Below are 23,679 nucleotides of genomic sequence, written 5' to 3'. Positions count from 1 at the left end.
TCCGCCTGCTTCACTAATTAGCTTTATGGCTAATCTGCACATTGTTTATATTAATATTTATTCTGTTTGAACCCCCCGACTTAAACAAGTTGAAAAACGTATTGGGGTGTTACCATTTAGTGGTCAATTGTACGGAATATGTACTGTACTGTGCAATCTACTAATAAAAGTTTCAATCAATCAAATGTAAATGTTTCACTTATTTCTTTAGATCGCAGATTAATAATATTTTGTATTTGTGTATTTCAGATAAGTATTTTGCGTTTGTTCTTCCCCCCCAGAAATAGAGCCATAGAATTCCATCCAACCATCCATTTTCTACCGCTTGTCCCTTTCGGGGTCGCGGGGGGGTGCTGGAGCCTATCTCAGCTGCATTCGGGCGGAAGGCGGGGTACACCCTGGACAAGTCGCCACCTCATCACAGGGCCAACACAGATAGATAGACAACTTTCACACTCACATTCACACACTAGGGACCATTTAGTGTTGCCAATCAACTTATGCCCAGGTGCATGTCTTTGGAGGTGGGAGGGGCCTATCCCCAGGTGCATGTCTTTGGAGGTGGGAGGGGCCTATCCCCATGTGCATGTCTTTGGAGGTGGGAGGAAGCCGGAGTAGAACCCACGCAGTCACGGGGAGAACATGCAAACTCCACACAGAAAGATCCCGAGCCCGGGATTGAACTCAGGACTACTCAGGACTAAGGCTGAAACGACGCGTCGACATAGTCGACGTCATCGGTTACGTAAATACGTCGACGCCGATTTTGTGCGTCGGCGCATCGCATATTTACGTCACACTACTGTCATGGCGGAGCGCAAAGCAGACGATGCGAGCGAGGGGAAAAAAGCACGCCAAAAGTCGTCAAAAGTGTCGGGAGTATTTCAATAAACGGCCTAATAATGTTGTTGTATGCACATTGTGTAGAGCGGAAATGGCCTATCATAGCAGCACAACGGCTATGAACGAACATTTGAAAAGAAAACCCCCGACAGCGTTCTTGCCATCACCATCAACAAGTCAATCGTCCGCGTGCGTATACATTGTCATTATTACACAAAAACATGAATGTGTCATTTGCATCTGCGTTGTGAATTCATAAACTAAAGCACCGTTTGCTCTGAGAGGCGCGTTTGGCGTGCCTGTTCAGTGTTTACAAAGACGCGCTCCTCTTTAACGCTGTGGAGAGGCGGCGGCGGCGAGCGAGCGGCGAGGCGGGGCGGGGCGCGCCGGGAGCGACGCCGCAAGAGACAGGGGACGACGAGCGAGCGAGGAAGAGGAGCTGAAAAGCGAGGAAAGAAAGAGAAAAGAGTTGGAAGAGAAAAGACTTTGTGTAAAATTAAAAGATTGTAAACCTGGCAAAGCCGTCTGCCGTTCAGTCTGTCGGTCCTGAAAGAACCCCACGGCACAAGATGTGTCACAAACGCTAACGTTAATTAGTTGTGCAAATACCTTTTACAACATTAACAGTTACATATACTATGTACAAACCAACAATTAACTTTCACTTTAATCATACTATCATTGTTGTGTTATTAAGCAAAATAAGCAATACTTTTACTTTTGTTGAAATGTTTACACTGTACACTTTTTTGTATTGGATGTTTAGCTTTATTTTTGCACATTTTAGCAAATAAGCAATACTTTTACTTTTGTTGAAATGTTTACACTTGTTACAGAATATTTCCGTTTTGCACTTTTTTGTATTGGATGTTTATCTTTATTTTTGCACATTTTAAAGCAAAATAAGCAATACTTTTACTTTTGAAATGCTTATACTATTCCAGAATATTAAGATTTGCACTGGATGTTTACTTTTATATTTGCACATTAAAAAGCAAATAAGCTACTTTTAATTTTGTTAAATGTTAAAAGTTTTAAATGTTTACATTGTTACAGAATATTTTGTCATGTTGTTGTCAATGTTGACTGAGTGGCCATACTTTTTTTTTTGTAAATAAAAGCCATGCCTTTTGAAAAAACTGGCCTACATTTATTTTTTCCTCTTCATTTTAAATAAAAAAAATAATCGGTAAAAGGAAAAATAATCTATAGATTAATCGAAAAAAAATAATCTATAGATTAACCGATTAATCGAAAAAAATAATCTATAGATTAATCGATAGAAAAATAATCGTTAGCTGCAGCCCTACTCAGGACCTTCGTATTGTGAGGCACATGCACTAACCCCTGTACCACCGCGCTGCCCAGAGCCATAGTATTGCACGACTCATAATAAGTGAAACTGTAAGCTGTTTTCCCCATGCTTGTTTATCTACTTCTCAATTTTTGTTCTGCCTAGTTTTAATGCATGTCACTCGTGTACACCTTCACTCAAACTAACAATAGGTGATCATGTGACCTGATGTTTACTGCTGGGACAGTAAACACAGCTGTCTCTCACACACACACACACATACACACAATTGTAGAAAGCTCAGGGAGTAGTTGAAGGAAATAGAATGTGTTTTTCTATGAAGTGTTGCACAGGCCAAAGGTTTGGACACACCTTCTCCTACTTCAATGTGTTTTCATGACTATTTACATTGTAGATTGTCACATCAAAACTATGAAAGGAGCTATGTACTGAACAATAAAAGGTGAAACATGTTTTATATTCCAGTTTCTTCAAAAGTTGCTCTGATTACTGCTTTGCACACTCTTGGCATTCTCTTCATGAGCTTCAAGAGGTAGTCAAGTCAAATGGTTTTCACTTCACATGTGTGCTTTATCAGGGTTGATTAGAGGAATGTCTTGCTTTATCAATGGGCTTGGGTCCATCAGTTGTGTTGTGAATGAGAACGTTTGGCCTGTACTGTACATTTGGCCAACATAAAACTGGTGAGCCAAAGATAACAGCAACATTAAGCATTACGAAGACAATGACTATGACTGGGACCCTCCATTTTACAGAGAAGAGTCTTCCTAGATCAGGGGTGCTCACACTTTTTCTGCAGGCGAGCTACTTTTCAATTGATCAAGTCGTGGGGATCTACCGTATTTTCCGCACTATTAGCCGCACCTAAAAACCACAAATTTACTCAAAAGCTGACAGTGCGGCTTTTAACCCGGTGCGCTTTATATATGGATTAATATTACGATTCATTTTCATAAAGTTTCGATCTCGCAACTTCGGTAAACAGCCGCCATCTTTTTTCCCGGTAGAACAGGAAGCGCTTCTTCTTCTACGCAAGCAACCGCCAAGGTAAGCACCCGCCCCCATAGAACAGGAAGCGCTTCTTCTTCTACTGTAAGCAACCACCCGCCCGCGTAGAAGAAGAAAAAGAACGCGGATATACCGTACGTTTCATTTCCTTTGTGTGTTTACATCTGTAAAGACCACAAAATGGCTCCTACTAAACGACAGGGATCCGGTTCATGAAAAGACGCAATCTCTCCATCCGCACACGGATTACTATTTCACAGCAACTGATATTCCTGTGAACCGCACTGTGGATACAACGGGAGCACGTACGGTGAATATTCGCACCACAGGGAATGAGAAGTCATCCTTCACTGTGGTTCTAGCTTGCCATGCTAATGGCCAGAAACTTCCACCCATGGTGATATTCAAAAGGAAGACCTTGCCAAAAGAGACCTTTCCAGCCGGCGTCATCATAAAAGCTAACTCGAAGGGATGGATGAAGAAAAGATGAGCGAGTGGTTAAGGTAAGTTTAAGTTTACGCGAAGAGGCCGGGTGGCTTTTTTCACGCAGCTCTGTCCATGTTGATATACGTATGTTTGTGATTGCACATTTGCGTACATTTTGGGAGTGAACAGAGTTGTTAGAATGCTGGTTTTTAATATATTATTAAAGTTTGACTGACCTATCTGACTGTTTTTTTGACATTCCTTTAGCGCAGTTAGATGCGGCTTACAACACCGGGCGGCTTATAGGTGGACAAAGTTTTGAAATATGCCGTTCATTGAAGGCGCGGCTTTTAACCCAGGGCGCCTTATGGTGCGGAAAATACGGTACCTCATTCATATATATCATTTATATTTACTTATTTATGAAACATATGTTTTTGTTAACAAGTTAAAGGTGTTTAATGATAATACAAGCATGTTTAACACATATAGTTAATATTGTTAATAAATTAAAGGTGTTTAATGAAAATACAAGTATGTTTAATACATATAGTTAATATTGTTAACAAGTTAAAGGTGTTTAATGATAATGCAAGTATGTTTAACACATATAGTTAATATTGTTAACAAGTTAAAGGTGTTTAATGATAATGCAAGTATGTTTAACACATAGAGTTAATATTGTTAATAAGTTAAAGGTGTTTAAAGATAATACAAGCATGTTTAACACATATAGTTAATATTGTTAACAAGTTAAAGGTGTTTAAAGATAATACAAGCATGTTTAACACATATAGTTAATAAGTTAAAGGTGTTTAAAGATAATACAAGCATAATTAACACATATAGATTCCTTTCTTTCATGAAGACAAGAATATAAGTTGGTGTATTACCTGATTCTGATGACTTGCATTGATTGGAATCAGACAGTGGTGCTGATAAGGTCTGCATTTTCGAATGGAGGAGAAAAAAAGTCCTCCTTTCTGTCCAATACCACATGAAAGTGGTTGGTTTTTGGCATCTTATTTATCCAGCTTCTGTACTCCTTTGTATACACTTTACAAGAAATACATTGTTGGCAAACTCCGTAGCTTTCTAGCTTGTGCACGCCAGCTTTCTGAGACTCTTATTTTGGTAGCGCAGGCAGGATGAAGCAGCGCTTTTATTGTGCAACTGTGCAGTCGGTCTTTGGAGTTTTTGACGACAGGTACGGCGCCAGAGTCTGTTGAAATAAAGTGTTTCTCGCCTTCCAGTCGGTCATTTTAATGAGCTGGCAGCAGCCGGCGTCATCTCAGAAGACCCTCGGGTGCCGTGAATGTCAATCAAGTGACGAAAGTGACGTCATAGTGAAGATTTATGATCGCTCATTTTTAGGACTATTTTTTTAATGCCTGGCTGGTGATGGACTGACACACCCTCCGAGATCGACCGGTAGCTCGCGATCGACGTAATGAGCACCCCTGTCCTAGATCATTTTATTCTAAGGCTGAGGTGACTCAATTTGACGATGAACAATTTATTCTACAAAAAAGAGAAAGTACAAACAATAGCAATACCAGCGCTGGCCCTCCTGAGCGGGGGATCGAAACCAAAAGTTGACTTACTCAAAAACGTGCATTATGTCTTCTAGTTCATATACTTTTCAATGTTCTACTCATCAGACAATATTTTCAGAAAACTGGCTGTAATTTTGACTGTCTTCTGCAGTCTTCTTCAAAAGGGTCACCTGACCACTGTGACGTGTGGCCTGTCAGCTGTTCTTATAGGCGTGGCCAACCAGGCACACCTGACAAGTCTACACAGCTGAGCCAAAAAGGACAAAATACAACAGACAAAAAATGCAATGTAATATACAAAATCCCATGTAAGTCATGCAAAAACAACATACATGGGAGAAAACGGGCAGGACATTCAACGCATGGAAGTAGGGTTGTCTCGATACCATACCTGCCAACTTTTGAAATCAGAAAAACCTAGTAGCCAGGGTCCAGGGGCCGCAGGCCCCGGTAGGTCCAGGACAAAGTCCTGGTGGGGGGTTCAGGCTTCGCCCCCCGACGCAAAATGATTATTAGCATTCAGACAGGTTAAAATGTTGCTAAAACCATCACTTTTCTATCAGTCACAGTGACTTTTCAAAACAAAAATATTACAGCAAAAATCATATGGGTTGATTGACATGTTTATTCTGTAAGCTAACTTCAATAGTTTGAAATTATTTTGACAGTTAATGCCAGTTATCCTGTCAACCTTTCACAAGACTTCAATTTGTTCATTGAAAGTATAAACACTTTTTACAGTAAACAAATGGTAAAACAGTACTAAACAAATCCATAAAAAAAAAAATTGGTGTCATTATTAACTTTCTGTCCAAGCTTGTATAATCTACTGCCTTGTTCAATTGTATAAAATATTCTGTGCCTAAAATTCACATTTCTATCACAATTATCATACTGTAAACATGGTAAGCTAACTTCATTAAAATCAATAGTCCTGTCAATAGCATGGAATTACAATTCAAATGTAGTTTTTTTGTAAGCCTTTCAAAAGAATTCAAAATATGAAAAATGAATGAAAATTAATTGAAGCCATCAGACACTTGAAAAGTGGCACATCACATCTCTAATGTAATCATTTGAACTTTTCAACAGAAATAGCACTGCAAAAATATTAAGGACATACTTCTGTATTTTGGTAGTTATGCTGTCAACATTTAACACGATTTCTTCAACTTGGACTTGAAAGCATAAATAGTATAAACACTTTTAACAGTATAACAGTACTAAACAATTCCAATAGATAACATTGGTGTCATTACCTTTTTGTGGCTAAAATCCGAAAAACGTTGAAAGTTTTCCACTTGTATCGCTAGCAACGGCATTAGACTTGTGTTCTTTTGTCCCAACGTGGTCTTTTACATCGCTATTTCCTCCGTGTCCGATCGAAAAATCTTGTCTGCACAAGGTGCAATTCGCGTAGTTTTCACCCTTTTTGGAACGGATAATTATTCCCGGATAGGCTTTTGAATATTCTTCACGGAATGACTGCAGTTTTCTTTTCGGTTTAAGACTCGTTTGCGATTTTTCTCCGGCTGATTCCATGATCGTTCGCTCGTTTGGAAACAATGGCCTCGTGCTTGGCAGCGGTGCTATAAATAGCCTCGCGCATTTAAAAAAAAATTTTTTTTTTAATTAATGAAAAACCGTATTTTTTATCACTGCAACCGTAACCCGGAATAAGTTGATGAAAACCGTACTAATTACGGGAAAACCGGAGTAGTTGGCAGGTATGCGATACCAATATTTTGGTACCGGTACCAAACTGTGTTTCGATACTTTTCTAAATAAAAGGGGACCATAAAAAAATGGCATTATTTTAACAAAAAAACTTAGGATACAGTAAACATAGGTTTCTTATTGCAATCGAAGAACAATTTTGTCCTTAAATAAAATGTTGAACATACTAGAAAACTTGTCTTTTAGTAGTAAGTAAACAAACAAAGACTCCTAATTAGTCTATGCAGTAACATATTGTGTCATTTATACACCTATTATTTGTACACATTATAAAGAACAAGCTGTAAAAATTGATTATTAATCCACTTGTTCATTTACTGTTAATATCTGCTTATTTTCTGTTTTAACATTTTCTATCTACACTTCTGTTAAAATGTAATAATCACTTATTCTTCTCTTCTTTCATACGTGACATTAGTTTTGGATGATACCACACATTTAGGTATGGATGTGATACCAAGTAGTTACAGGATCATACTTTGGTCATATTCAACGTCCTCATGTGTCCAGGGACGTATTTCCTGAGTTTATGAATATAATATGAATTTTTTATTTATTTTTTTAAACAAAAAAATGATTTGTGACGATAAAGAATATTGATGTAATCATAGTAGTATCGACTAGATACGCTCTTGTATTTGGTATCATTACAGTGGATGTCAGGTGTAGATCCACCCATGGCATTTGTTTACAATGTGACGGCGGTGAGCTATTGTATCCTCCTACGGTGTGTAGTGAAGCATGTTTAGCTATTCCTCGTCCTCCAGTGATACTTGAAAGAAATTTACTTTGTCATCATGGAGGACCGGATTAGTGATTTAGAAGTAGCTAAAACACTGCGGATGGATGTTAGCTGCTAGCTAGTGTCGGAGGCAGATATTTACATATATCCGAATTTAAGTGTTACTTCTTTTAATTCATAGTCATATTTGAAAACAGCTCGTGTTTTTCCATTTCTTCTCTTTCTGTTTGTCTGCAAGTAAACTGTGTGTGTTAACCTTGAAGCTTTGGAATGTAAGAAGGAGAGATAATGTGCATGTGTTTGACTAGAGAGATTTAAGAGGGGAGAGGGTGTGGGTCGGGGAGACAGACCATTTTAGCGAGGCGACTGAATGTTCTATGCGGTCTCTGTCAATGTATAAATGCAAAGCTTTGCAAATATATTACAAAATACCCATTCTGTCTCTGGTGGTTTTTCAACTCAGCTTTAAGTGTCGTAAAGAGCTTGGGAGCGACTTGTGACTTGAATTCCCTGGGAGGAACAACTGGGCCCAAACGCAACACTAGCTAGCCATGTCTTAAAGCAGCTCTTCCTGAGGGTGTTTCAGCGTTATAACTTCACCTTTATCTTGACTTTTTACACCAAAATGCGTCCATTCTCCCTTTTCTGTAAGTACTCTGTGTGTGCGCGCTGCCGAACATGCTCCTCTGCTCGTAAAACCAGCAATGTCATGACGTGATGTCATGCCTGTAAAAAAAAAAAATATGGCCGGTACTTTTCAAACAGAATATAGTACCGTTTTTGATTATACTAGTACTGGTAAATCCGTACAACAATACATGGAAGACAGGACAGAAGAAAGAATGGGAAACAAAGACAACTGGAAGGTTCACAAGAAGCCTAAAACAAAAATCTGAACAGGAAATTGTCAAATTAATCAAGTAGACTTGACAGGCAATAGGCAACACGTCAGAAGAAGCATGTCAGGTAAAAATTCCATCCAGTTTACCCAAAATATTGTCTGACTAGAAGAAAAGTGGAAAATATGCAAAAGTTGGCGTATGTGGTGGGCACACGCAGGCCTAAACCGATAAAACAATATCAATATACATCGCCATAGACACAAAATCGATATCAATACAAAATGTGTTCAATAAAACGTCTGATACATAATATTTATATAGGTATATTATTTGGGTTCAGAAGAATCCGGAAAGAATGAAGCATGTTTGGTTGCATGAACAAAGGCACTTGTGGTCTGGTAACCTCGCAAAACACGACGGGAGGGACACGCTAAACAGCCAATCGTGTAACAGCATCAACTATCACGTTTGGTTGCGCCATCTTGCTTTCTCGATGTTGATTCTTTGCATGGAATGAGAAGAGAGTAAAAATTGAATGCTGCACAAAGCGAATAACTTGTCAAACAGGAGAAGTCACCTGGACATTACCACAGTTTTTTGGATTTTTTTTCCATAGGGACCGTAGTCATCTCTTCTTTTCAACCCTCGTGCGTTCCCTATTCGGATGTATGGAAACAACAGGTAGAAACTAAAGTGTATATAATTAAAATAAATAACAATATATAGCAAAAGTTCTACTTTAAAATTTAAATTATGTTTAATAACATTCAAATAATAATTACTGCATAGCAGAGGTGTGGACTCGAGTCACATGACTTGGACTCGAGTCAGACTCGAGTCATGAATTTGATGACTTTAGACTCGACTTGACAAAATGTAAAAAGACTTGCAACTCGACTTAGACTTTAACATCAATGACTTGTGACTTCACTTGGACTTGAGCCTTTTGAATTGACATGACTTGACATGACTTGCTACTTTCCCCAAAACCCAAAGATGAAAAAGTTATTCGGGAGCGCTCCGTATTTTTCATTGTGTACTTGTCTATCAGCGTTGCGTGTGTCAGCTGGTGTGCTCTCAGTACAACAGCCAATCAAATTAGATCTACTTTGTTTTCATCACACAGCATTCATCCAATCAAATTGCAGGACAACCAACGAAGAAGACATGTCCAAACCACACGCCAGTGAACAAAAAATGATACCTAAAATAATTTTGTTTGGGTATAAAAATTACGAGGTGGTCAACACAAAACGGTTTGCAGTATGCAACACATGCGGTTCCAAAATGACTGATGGAGAGGCAACAACTTCCAACTTCGTCCGGCATTTGAAGTTGCACAAAGAACGGTAAGTTTTGAATGTAAGATAACGTTTATTGGCTAAGTAACGTGACTTTTATTTGCTGTGTAGTTAAATCAGTGAGGCTGTAAACTCACTGCTAACGTTATAACGTTATTGCAAACACGGGAATCTGTTGCAGTTCACTACCTTATTCATACTTTTTGTTCAGTGATTTTTTTTAAGCAGGGTTACGTTAGTCAATATATCACACGTAACGTTAGACGGCGGTCAGCAGCACCGCGTATTTTAGCCACCTAAAAAAAGACAAAAATAGTCAAATAAAGGTCAGTTAAAATGTATACTATATTATGAATATGTGTACCGTTTTAGCTAGCTTTCTGACATACTGTTGGTTGTTTACCTCAGTGGTCCCCAACCACCGGGCCGCGGTCCGGTACTGGTCCGTGGATCGATTGGTATCGGGCCGCACAAGAATTTTTTTCTTTTTTTTTCTTTTTTTAATTAAATCAACATAAAAAACACAAGATACACTTACAAGTAGTGCACCAACCCAAAACAACTCTCTCCCCCCTTTTGTTCTGGGCATTGAACATGAAGACTCTTCCTTCACTGTTCCGAGTGGCCATGAGAGTCTTGGCAGTGCCTGCCTCCAGTGCTCCAGTGGAGCGAGTTTTCAGCCATGGTGGCATCATACTACGCCCCCATCGTGCACAAATGACTGACAGACTCTTGGCTAATTTGGTCTTTTGCAGATGCAATGCAGCATAGGGCCCTGACATATAAAAAGTACAACTTTTTTGTTATGTTCACGTATATGTCATGTTTTTTCAATGTTAACATTTTTGTACAAATAAGTACATTTGCACTTTATTTTTCAATGTGTTTGTTCTGTAAAGGAATGAGTTAATGTTTAAAATGACTGGTTAATAGTGCTATTATAAAGTGCAATGTCAGCACAATTTTCTTTCCTGCAATTTAAAATGCACTTGTTTTAATAAATAAATACAGCGTTTGAAAAGCATACACAATCTGTGTTAATATATTAGTCTGTGGTTAAAAGGACTTGAAAGGACTCGAAACTCAAAATGCAGGACTTAGGACTTGACTTGAGACTTTCCAGTCTTGACTTTGGACTTGACTCGGGGCTTGCCTGTCTTGACTGTGAGATCATTTTTTCAACTTCTTCAAAGAAAACCAAGGCCAAAATTAGAAACTTTTAAGGCTTTCCATTGCGCTGAAAGCTGGGAAAATATTCCAATAATATTCATGAATTCTCCTTATGTCTCTCATAAAATTCACACAATATGTGAGGTCATGTCCAAGCAACAAATGCTTTCAATCACGTCAACAACCGCTTATGTCCAACGTCAGCCAGTCTGAGGGGCGTCGACATAAACGGGTTCGTGGCACGTACAGGTACTGACCATGATTAAGTTCAAGTTCCAATGATACACACAAACACACACACTAGGTATGGCAAAATTATTCTCTGCATTTGACCCATCACCCTTCATCGCCCCCTGGAAGGTGAGGGGATCAGTGAGCAGCAGCAGTGGCCCCGCCTGGGAATCATTTTTGGTGATTTAACCCCCAATTTCAACCCTTGATGCTGAGTGCCAAGCAGGGAGGTAATGGCTCCCATTTTTATGATGGACACATTTATAATTTGTTTGGATTATACTAATAAGATGACATGTTGCACTGATGTGAGCGGCGTCACGAAACACAGAAGTTGCACTCCAGTCACAGTTGACCACGTTGCCACCTCCAGTCACGCGAAATATTTGACAAGCCCTTGCGACTTGCGGTCATGTGACTGCAACAAACTCGCCATGACTTGTCAAGTGACCACAAATTACGACATTTTTTTCCTTCCTTCCTGCCGTCTTGGCCCCGGTCCTCGGCTAGCGGTCCAACGGTCAATTTGGAAACCAAACTGTTGTCGTGACAACTTTTTAATGATTGCCAAAGGGGTGTAGTGTTTTTTCCCTTGTGACAGCCAACACGGCGGGAAATGAAACTAACAAAGAACCAAACGGACAACAAGGAAAGCACATAATAATCAATTCAATAAGAATATAAACATGGATTATATTGCTAGAGGATTAATAAGACATCAGCAGAACAAAACACACGATGCTAAATGTTTACTGTGTGACATGTCACCTCATCACAAATCATCATTAGCCATCATGAGTCACCACTGAAGGTACAGTGAGACATGCTAAACGCCACTTGACACCTACAAACATACACAACTATGTTGCTGCTCCCTTTTACTTTGTTTACTACATGTGCTAGTTTGTTTACTACATGTGCTAGTTTGTTTACTACATGTGCTAGTTTGTTTACGACAAAGAGCTGGTTCGTTTACGACAAAGAGCTGGTTCGTTTAAGACAAAGTCCTGGTTCGTTTAAGACAAAGTCCTGGTTCGTTTACGACAACGTGCTGGTTCGTTTACGACAACGTGCTGGTTCGTTTACGACATAGAGCTGGTTCTTTTACGACATACAGCTGGTTCGTTTACGACAAACTGCTGGTTCGTTTAAGACAAAGTGCGGATTCGTTTACGACAAAGTGCGGATTTGTTTACGACAAAGTGCGGGTTTGTTTACGACAAAGTGCGGGTTTGTTTACGACAAAGTGCGGGTTTGTTTACGACAAAGTGCGGGTTTGTTTACGACAAAGTGCGGGTTTGTTTACGACAAAGTGCGGGTTTGTTTACGACAAAGTGCGGGTTTGTTTACGACAAAGTGCGGGTTTGTTACGACAAAGTGCGGGTTTGTTTATGACAGAGCTGGTTTGTTTGCGACAAAGACCAAGTTTGTTTACGACAAAAAGCTGGTTCGTTTACGACAAAGTGCTGGTTCGTTTACGACACAGAGTAACTTTGTTTACGACACAGAGTAACTTTGTTTACGACAAAGAGTAACATTGTTTACGACAAAGTGCGGATTTGTTTAAGACAAAGTGCGGATTTGTTTACGACAAAGTGCGGGTTTGTTTACGACAAAGTGCGGGTTTGTTTACGACAAAGTGCGGGTTTGTTTATGACAAAGTGCGGGTTTGTTTACGACAAAGTGCGGGTTTGTTTACGACAAAGTGCGGGTTTGTTTACGACAAAGTGCGGGTTTGTTTACGACAAAGTGTGGGTTTGTTACGACAAAGTGCGGGTTTGTTTATGACAGAGCTGGTTTGTTTGCGACAAAGACCAAGTTTGTTTACGACAAAAAGCTGGTTCGTTTACGACAAAGAACTGGTTCGTTTACGACAAAGAGCTGGTTCGTTTACGACAAAAAGCTGGTTCGTTTACAACAAAGTGCTGGTTCGTTTACGACACAGAGTAACTTTATTTACGACAAAGAGTAACTTTGTTTACGACAAAGAGCTAGTTTGTTTACGACAAAGTGCGGATTTGTTTAAGACAAAGTGCGGGTTTGTTTACGACAAAGTGCGGGTTTGTTTACGACAAAGTGCGGGTTTGTTTACGACAAAGTGCGGGTTTGTTTACGACAAAGTGCGGGTTTGTTTACGACAAAGTGCGGGTTTGTTTACGACAAAGTGCGGGTTTGTTTACGACAAAGTGCGGGTTTGTTTACGACAAAGTGCGAGTTTGTTTACGACAAAGTGCGAGTTTGTTTACGACAAAGTGCGGGTTTGTTTACGACAAAGTGCGGGTTTGTTTACGACAAAGTGCGAGTTTGTTTACGACAAAGTGCGAGTTTGTTTACGACAAAGTGCGAGTTTGTTTACGACAAAGTGCGAGTTTGTTTACGACAAAGTGCGAGTTTGTTTACGACAAAGTGCGAGTTTGTTTACGACAAAGTGCGAGTTTGTTTACGACAAAGTGCGAGTTTGTTTACGACAAAGTGCGAGTTTGTTTACGACAAAGTGCGGGTTTGTTTACGACAAAGTGCGGGTTTGTTTGCGACAGAGCTGGTTTGTTTGCGACAGAGCTGGTTTGTTTGCGACAGAGCTGGTTTGTTTGCGACAGAGCTGGTTTGTTTGCGACAAAGAGCAAGTTTGTTTGCGACAAAGAGCAAGTTTGTTTGCGACAAAGAGCAAGTTTGTGTACGACAACGAGCAAGTTTGTGTACGACAAAGAGAGTGCTAGTTTGTTTACGACAAAGTGCTAATTTGTTTACGACAAAGTGCGGGTTTGTTTACGACAAAGTGCGGGTTTGTTTACGACAAAGTGCGGGTTTGTTTACGACAAAGTGCGGGTTTGTTTACGACAAAGTGCGGGTTTGTTTACGACAAAGTGCGGGTTTGTTTACGACAAAGTGCGGGTTTGTTTACGACAGAGTTGGTTTGTTTACGACAGAGTTGGTTTGTTTACGACACAGTTGGTTTGTTTACGACACAGTTGGTTTGTTTACGACAGAGTTGGTTTGTTTACGACAGAGTTGGTTTGTTTACGACAGAGTTGGTTTGTTTGCGACAGAGCTGGTTTGTTTGCGACAGAGCTGATTTGTTTGCGACAGAGCTGGTTTGTTTGCGACAGAGCTGGTTTGTTTGCGACAGAGCTGGTTTGTTTGCGACAGAGCTGGTTTGTTTGCGACAGAGCTGGTTTGTTTACGACAGAGCTGGTTTGTTTACGACAAAGAGCAAGTTTGTTTGCGACAAAGACCAAGTTTGTGTACGACAACGAGCAAGTTTGTGTACGACAACGAGTAAGTTTGTTTACGACAAAGAGAGTGCTAGTTTGTTTACGACATAGTAGTAGTTTGTTTACGACAAAGTGCTAGTTTGTTTACGACAAAGTACTAGTTTGTTTACGACACAGTAGTAGTTTGTTTACGACAAAGTGCTAGTTTGTTTACGACAAAGTGCTAGTTTGTTTAAGACAAAATGGTAGTTTGTTTAAGACAAAACGGTAGTTTGTTTAAGACAAAATGGTAGTTTATTTACTAGTTTGTTTACGACAAAGTGCTAGTTTGTTTAGATAGATGGATGGATAGATAGATGGATAGATGGATAGATAGTACTTTATTGATTCCTTAAGGAGAGTTCCTTCAAGAAAATTTAAAAAAGTGCTAGTTTGTTTACGACAAAGCTCAAGTTTGTCTAGTCAAAGCTCAAGTTTGTTTACTACAAAGCGCTGGTTTGTTTACTACAAAGCGCTGGTTTGCTTACTACAAAGCTCTGGTTTGTTTACTACAAAGCTCTGGTTTGTTTACTACAAAGCTCTGGTTTGTTTACTACAAAGCTCTGGTTTGTTTACTACAAAGCTCTAGTTTGTTTACTACAAAGCTCTAGTTTGTTCACAAGCGGTTGACGAACCAAAGCTGCAAAGAGAAGAATACTGACAGGAAGTAAGCAAACTTACATTCTCACTGGTGAGCAACTTCAACATGTTGACCTGTTAACAGCGCTTCACTTCCTTTAACACTTGTAGGATTAATGAATGTTCAAATGTGATTGAACTCATGGGATTTATGGCTCTTTGAAGGGATCTTGTGGAGCTGTTCCTCTAAAAGAGCTGTTTAAAAGACTGGCTTGTTCCTTTTAAAGCAACAAAATAATCAATGGTAGCAGTTATACAATAAGGTGTAGATGAGAATAATTTCAATTTACACAAATATCTGGAAAATCCTGGAATTTTTTTAAACTTGGAAAAAGGGAAGTTTGAATTTCCAGAATGGTGGAATGTGTTGAAGGTGGAATGGTTTGAATCGGTTAAAAAAAATGTGGAAATGGTGAAAGTTTGAAAAATGGCCAATTCATTTTGAATTGGAAAAATGTCCCGGAAAACTTGGAATTCTGGGAAATCTGGGGAATTTGTCAAGGGAAAGCCTGCAATTCCCGAATAGGCTGAACAGTTTGAAGTTGGAACGGTTTGAATTAGATGAAAAATATGGAAGTTGTGGAACTTTGAAGAATGTCCCATTGATTTCAATGGGAATTTCAGAAAAAATTGGGAATTGCGGGAAAAGTGGGAATTTTTTAAAATATTTTTTTAAAATGTGAATGGTCTGAATTAATGGTGTTGACATTTTCAAATTAGTGGAGAGATGTTGAAATAGTAACATGTAGAAATGAGAAATGGTATTACAGAATTCCTGGAAAACCGGCAATTTTTCCAATTCAAAAAACAACTTTGTTTTTTGTCCTGTTTAAGGGGAATGTTTTAACGGTGGAAAGGTTGAAATGCGTAGAAAAATGTGGAAGGAGTAGTCACCAAAAGAAACGGGTGGAAATAGGGCTTTGGAAAAGCAGGAATTCTGGAAAATCCTGTAATTTTTTTAAACTTGGAAAAAGAGAAGTTTGAATTTCCAGAATGGTGGAATATGTTGACGGTGGAATGGTTTGAATCGGTTAAAAAAAATGTGGAAATGGTGAAAGTTTGAAAAATGGCCAATTCATTTTGAATGGGAAAAATGTCCCGAAAAACCTGGAATTCTGGGAAATCTGGGGAATTTTTGGAATTTGTCAAGGGAAAACCTGCAATTCCCGAACAGGCTGAACAGTTTGAAGTTGGAACGCTTTGAATTAGAGGAAAAATATGGAAGTTGTGGAACTTTGAAGAATGTCCCATTGATTTCAATGGGAATTTCAGAAAAAATTGGGGATTATGGGAAAAGTGGGAATTTTCTTAAAATATTTTTTTTAAATTTGAATGGTCTGAATGAATGGTGTTGAAATTTTCAAATTGGTGGAAAGATGTTGAAATAGTAACATGTAGAAATGAGAAATGGTATTACAGAATTCCTGGAAAACCGGGAATTTTTCCCTGTTTAAGGGGAATGTTTTAACGGTGGAAAGGTTGAAATGCGTAGAAAAATGTGGAAGGAGTAGTCACCAAAAAAAACGGGTGGAAATAGGGCTTTGGAAAAGCAGGAATTCTGGAAAATCCTGGAATTTTTTTAAACTTGGAAAAAGGGAAGTTTGAATTTCCAGAATGGTGGAATGTGTTGAAGGTGGAATGGTTTGAATCAGTTAAAAAAAAAAGTGGAAATGGTGAAAGTTTGAAAAATGCCAATTCATTTTGAATGGGAAAAATGTCCCGAAAAACCTGGAATTCTGGGAAATCTGGGGAATTTTTGGAATTTGTCAAGGGAAAACCTGCAATTCCCGAACAGGCTGAACAGTTTGAAGTTGGAACGCTTTGAATTAGATGAAAAATATGGAAGTTGTGGAACTTTGAAGAATGTCCCATTGATTTCAATGGGAATTTCAGAAAAAATTGGGAATTTTGGGAAAAGTGGGAATTTTTAAAAATATTTGTTAAAAATTTGAATGGTCTGAATGAATGGTGTTGACATTTTCAAATTGGTGGAGAGATGTTGAAATAGTAACATGTAGAAATGAGAAATGGTATTACAGAATTCCTGGAAAACCGGCAATTTTTCCAGTTCAAAAAACAACTTTGTTTTTTGTCCTGTTTAAGGGGAATGTTTTAACGGTGGAAAGGTTGAAATGCGTAGAAAAATGTGGAAGGAGTAGTCGCCAAAAAAAAACGGGTGGAAATAGGGCTTTGGAAAAGCAGGAATTCTGGAAAATCCTGGAATTTTTTTAAACTTGGAAAAAGGGAAGTTTGAATTTCCAGAATGGTGGAATATGTTGAAGGTGGAATGGTTTGAATCGGTTAAAAAAAATGTGGAAATGGTGAAAGTTTGAAAAATGGCCAATTCATTTTGAATGGGAAAAATGTCCCGGAAAACCTGGAATTCTGGGAAATCTGGGGAATTTTTCAAGGGAAAGCCCGCGATCCCCGAATGGGCTGAACAGTTTGAAGTTGGAACGCTTTGAATCGGGTGAAAAATGTGGAAGGTAGAGCGCGCCAAAATCTGGAGAACAATCAATGGTAAAAATGGTAAATGGGTTGTACTTGTATAGCGCTTTTATACCTTTTTTTTTTTTTAAGGAACTCAAAGCGCTTTGACACTATTTCCTAGGGGTGTAACGGTACGAGTATTTCTATTGAACCGCTTCGGTACGGGGGTTTCCGAGGTGTACCGAAAGAGTACACATGCAAGCAGCGACCGGGCTAGGACAACATGTAAAAAAGCCAGAGCTGGAAGACCCTCCTGCCTCGTTAAGATCTCCCGTTTGGGAACACTTTGGCTGTGCGATACAACAATGGAGGACGGAGGTTTGCCGACATTGTTCAGCAGCTGCTTCTGACAACACGTCAAACATGTGTTGCACCTTTCCTGCTTCCGGCTCCCAGACCGTAGTCGAGGAGCGCAGGGGAGACACTCCTCCAGGGCCCATGCATTCTCGGGGGCAACACCCTTCACTCCACCCGGCAGTGGGTCTCCAGGGTAAATGACGAGTCCAGCGATTAGTTGCTAATCATGGCTTTATTGAGGTCTTGCACACAGCCAATCCAACAAAACACTAGCCACTCCCCGCACTCATCCTACCGCTCCCTCACCTTGCTCGCCCACACACTCACCTCACACACACACGCTACTATCATAACACATGCTAACCCATTTGAAGCGTCACCACCGCATTCAAGCAGCCTCTCCTCGGCGAGTCAGGCAGGGCTAAAGCAAGAACAAATATTATAGCAGCAGATTTAAGTCCATATTGCATTAAAAACTAGATTTTGAGCCACTTCTATGGTGGAAGAACAATGAGTCCATATATCCTCTTACTGCCAAGTTAGCCAGGCTGGGGGAAAAAAGAAAAGTTAATCTGAGGCTGAGTTGACTTGAAACTGCTTATTGTTGCACTTTTTATATGTAGAAGAAAAGTTTTGTCATTTTATTTAATCTTAGCAACAACTTGAGGCAGTTTAATGTTGATTAACGTGGACCCCGACTTAAACAAGTTGAAAAACTTATTGGGGTGTTACATTTAGTGGTCAATTGTACGGAATATGTACTGTACTGTGCAATCTACTAATAAAAGTCTCAATCAATCAAAAAAAGCACTTTATATGTAGAAAGGTTTTGAAACCCACAACTAGCGACCACGCAGTCTGATAGTTTATATATCAATGATGAAATCTTAACATTGCAACACATGCCAATACGGCCGGGTTAGCTTACTAAAGTGCAATTTTAAATTTCCTGCTCGAAACGTCTCGGTATGATGACGTCAGCGCGTGACGTCACGGATTGTGGAGGACATTTTGGGACAGCATGGTGGCCAGCTATTAAGTCGTCTGTTTTCATCGCAAAATTCCACAGTATTCTGGACATCTGTGTTGGTGAAGCTTTTGCAATTTGTTCAATGAACAATGGAGACAGCAAAGAAGAAAGCTGTAGGTGGGAAGCGGTGTATTGCGGCAGGTGTTGTGCCGGATAACGCACCCCCGCCGTAGAATGCACCCCTTGACTGGTGTGCCGGATTAACACAGCCGGTGTTTCATGGTTTACATTCCCGGAAGATGACAGTCAAGCTTTACCATCGGCCTGTGGAGAACTGGGACAACAGAGACTCTTACCAGGAGGACTTTGAGTTGGATACGCAGACGCGGTACCGTGAGTACGCTTTCAAACATTTGATCGCTTGCCCGTATGTGCGTGCCGCTATGTGCATGTCACGTACGTAACTCTGGGGACTTTGGGGAAATATATGTGCTGTATGAACTTTGGGGAGGTGAACGGTACTTTGGGCTGTGGGATTGAGTGTGTTGTGCAGGTGTTTGAGTTGTATTGGCGGGTTATATGGACGGGAGGGGGGAGGTGTTTGTTATGCGGGATTAATTTGTGGCATATTAAATATAAGCCTGGTTGTGTTGTGGCTAATAGAGTATATATATGTCTTGTGTTTATTTACTGTTTTAGTCATTCCCAGCTGAATATCAGGTCCCACCCGCTTCTCTGAATCGCTCCCACTGCCCTCTAGTCCTTCACTCTCACTTTCCTCATCCACAAATCTTTCATCCTCGCTCAAATGAATGGGGAAATCGTCGCTTTCTCGGTCCGAATCGCTCTCGCTGCTGGTGGCCGTGATTGTAAACAATGTGCAGATGTGAGGAGCTCCACAACCTGTGACGTCACGCGCATATCGTCTGCTACTTCCGGTACAGGCAAGGTTTTTTTTTATCAGCGACCAAAAGTTGCGAACTTTATCGTCAATGTTCTCTACTAAATCCTTTCAGCAAAAATATGGCAATATCGCGAAATGATCAAGTATGACACATAGAATGGACCTGCTATCCCCGTTTAAATAAGAAAATCGCATTGCAGTACCATTCTGAGCCTTATTTTATTTAGTTTTTATTTGATATATGTTGACCACATTAACCCTGGCAATGGACCCTGTGTGTATATGTTTGTTATGCCATTGTTTACACATTTGGTAAATAAATAACCAAAACATTTATTTTTTTGTTGTTATGCCATTGTTTACACATTTGGTAAATAAATAACCAAAACATTTATATTTTGTTGTTTTCTTACTGTACCGAAAATGAACCGAACCGTGACCTCTAAACCGAGGTATGTACTGAACCAAAATTTTTGTGTACCGTTACACCCCTACTCTTTCCACATTCACCCATTCACACACACATTCACACACTGATGGCGGGAGCTGCCATGCAAGGCGCTTACCAGGACCCATCAGGAGCAAGGGTGAAGTGTTTTGCTCAAGGACACAACGGACATGACTAGGATGGTAGAAGGTGAGGATCGAACCAGGAACCATTGAATGAAGCATGAGGGACAAGCGGTAGTAAATGGATGGATGGAATGAAGCAAAGTGTTGATGTTAATCTCTACATGAAGACAACCATGTTGAAATTGAAGTTAATCTCTCCATGAAGACTACACAACCATGTTGAAGTTAATCTCTCCATGAAGACTAGACAACCATGTTGAAGTTAATCTCTCCATGAAGACTACACAACCATGTTGAAGTTAATCTCTCCATGAAGACTAGACAACCATGTTGAAGTTAATCTCTCCATGAAGACTAGACAACCATGTTGAAATTGAAGTTAATCTCTCCATGAAGACTACACAACCATGTTGAAGTTAATCTCTCCATGAAGACTAGACAACCATGTTGAAGTTAATCTCTCCATGAAGACTACACAACCATGTTGAAGTTAATCTCTCCATGAAGACTAGACAACCATGTTGAAGTTAATCTCTCCATGAAGACTAGACAACCATGTTGAAGTTAATCTCTCCATGAAGACTAGACAACCATGTTGAAGTTGAAGTCAATCTCTCCATGAAGACTAGACAACCATGTTGAAGTTCATCTCTCCATGAAGACTAGACAACCATGTTGAAGTTGAAGTCAATCTCTCCATGAAGACTAGACAACCATGTTGAAGTTCATCTCTCCATGAAGACTAGACAACCATGTTGAAGTTAATCTCTCCATGAAGACTAGACAACCATGTTGAAGTTGAAGTTAATCTCTCCATGAAGACTAGACAACCATGTTGAAGTTAATCTCTCCATGAAGACTAGACAACCATGTTGAAGTTGAAGTTAATCTCTCCATGAAGACTAGACAACCATGTTGAAGTTAATCTCTCCATGAAGACTAGACAACCATGTTGAAGTTGAAGTTCATCTCTCCCTGAAGACTGAAGACTAGACAACCATGTTGAAGTTAATCTCTCCATGAAGACTAGACAACCATGTTGAAGTTGAAGTTAATCTCTCCATGAAGACTAGACAACCATGTTGAAGTTAATCTCTCCATGAAGACTAGACAACCATGTTGAAGTTGAAGTTAATCTCTCCATGAAGACTAGACAACCATGCTGAAGTTAATCTCTCCATGAAGACTAGACAACCATGTTGAAGTTAATCTCTCCATGAAGACTAGACAACCATGTTGAAGTTAATCTCTCCATGAAGACTAGACAACCATGTTGAAGTTAATCTCTCCATGAAGACTAGACAACCATGTTGAAGTTAATCTCTCCATGAAGACTAGACAACCATGTTGAAATTGAAGTTAATCTCTCCATGAAGACTACACAACCATGTTGAAGTTAATCTCTCCATGAAGACTAGACAACCATGTTGAAGTTAATCTCTCCATGAAGACTACACAACCATGTTGAAGTTAATCTCTCCATGAAGACTAGACAACCATGTTGAAGTTAATCTCTCCATGAAGACTAGACAACCATGTTGAAGTTAATCTCTCCATGAAGACTAGACAACCATGTTGAAGTTGAAGTTAATCTCTCCATGAAGACTAGACAACCATGTTGAAGTTAATCTCTCCATGAAGACTAGACAACCATGTTGAAGTTAATCTCTCCATGAAGACTAGACAACCATGTTGAAGTTAATCTCTCCATGAAGACTAGACAACCATGTTGAAGTTGAAGTCAATCTCTCCATGAAGACTAGACAACCATGTTGAAGTTCATCTCTCCATGAAGACTAGACAACCATGTTGAAGTTAATCTCTCCATGAAGACTAGACAACCATGTTGAAGTTGAAGTTCATCTCTCCCTGAAGACTGAAGACTAGACAACCATGTTGAAGTTAATCTCTCCATGAAGACTAGACAACCATGTTGAAGTTGAAGTTAATCTCTCCATGAAGACTAGACAACCATGTTGAAGTTAATCTCTCCATGAAGACTAGACAACCATGTTGAAGTTGAAGTTAATCTCTCCATGAAGACTAGACAACCATGTTGAAGTTGAAGTTAATCTCTCCATGAAGACTAGACAACCATGCTGAAGTTAATCTCTCCATGAAGACTAGACAACCATGTTGAAGTTAATCTCTCCATGAAGACTAGACAACCATGTTGAAGTTGAAGTTAATCTCTCCATGAAGACTAGACAACCATGTTGAAGTTGAAGTTAATCTCTCCATGAAGACTAGACAACCATGCTGAAGTTAATCTCTCCATGAAGACTAGACAACCATGTTGAAGTTGAAGTTAATCTCTCCATGAAGACTAGACAACCATGTTGAAGTTGAAGTTAATCTCTCCATGAAGACTAGACAACCATGCTGAAGTTAATCTCTCCATGAAGACTAGACAACCATGTTGAAGTTAATCTCTCCATGAAGACTAGACAACCATGTTGAAGTTAATCTCTCCATGAAGACTAGACAACCATGTTGAAGTTGAAGTTAATCTCTCCATGAAGACTAGACAACCATGTTGAAGTTGAAGTTAATCTCTCCATGAAGACTAGACAACCATGTTGAAGTTAATCTCTCCATGAAGACTAGACAACCATGTTGAAGTTAATCTCTCCATGAAGACTAGACAACCATGTTGAAGTTGAAGTTAATCTCTCCATGAAGACTACACAACCATGTTGAAGTTGAAGTTAATCTCTCCATGAAGACTAGACAACCATGTTGAAGTTGAAGTTAATCTCTTCATGAAGACTAGACAACCATGTTGAAGCTGTTAGCATTTAGCTGGCGCACTAATCCGAGGGCAGCCATTAGTGTTAGCACACATGCTAACGCCGCCGAACTCACCAATTCTATTTTCCTTGACGTCTTGGCTCCCTCGTTCCCGCCACCGTCCTGCTGCGAAGCGGGTTATTCAGGACTCTCTCCTCATCCCAGTGGCCGAGGCTTCCAGCTCCGAAGGCGGCGAGCAGGCTAACAAGCAGCGGCTAACGTCGTTGACACACCGGCTGTCACGCACCAGAGATGTGACGTTCGCGAACAATCCGACTCTTCTGAACGGCTCTTTTAAGCTTCCGACGATAGAACCGAATTCCAGTCGTGAGTCGTTCATTTATGCATGTGCAGTTAAAGGATATTTAGCAGTCTTTGGATGAACTTTTTAAAATGTTTTGTTTGCGTACAAAAATAAAGAAATATGTTATACATTTTTCAAAACTATCATTATTTTTAATTGTATTTTTATTTAAAAAAAATTGAATTCACTCTTCGGGTTCATTATTCTAAAGGGTAGTAGTTCTAGCGTACAGACATCAAGTATAATTTCGGTTTTATAAAATTTTTGTTGTATTTTTATTTACACTTTTT

At 39.6% G+C, this 23,679-nt stretch overlaps 1 protein-coding gene across 1 annotated transcript in view; it reads right to left on the bottom strand.

Annotated features, from left to right (window-relative positions):
- dnajc5ab (DnaJ (Hsp40) homolog, subfamily C, member 5ab) overlaps window positions 1-23,342 on the bottom strand; it is a 51,186-nt gene extending 27,844 nt beyond the window's left edge. Inside the window, exon 1 of the mRNA XM_061925925.1 lies at window positions 23,161-23,342. The gene's annotated coding sequence lies outside the window, so the exon portion shown is untranslated. The remainder of the gene's footprint in view (window positions 1-23,160) is intronic.
- Window positions 23,343-23,679: the final 337 nt, after the last annotated feature.

Source organism: Nerophis lumbriciformis, linkage group LG01, assembly GCF_033978685.3.
Source record: "Nerophis lumbriciformis linkage group LG01, RoL_Nlum_v2.1, whole genome shotgun sequence".
NCBI classification, from domain to species: Eukaryota; Metazoa; Chordata; class Actinopteri; order Syngnathiformes; family Syngnathidae; genus Nerophis; species Nerophis lumbriciformis.
The sequence above is the reverse complement of the archived record's forward strand: the minus strand, read 5'-3'. Positions and strand labels throughout refer to the sequence as shown.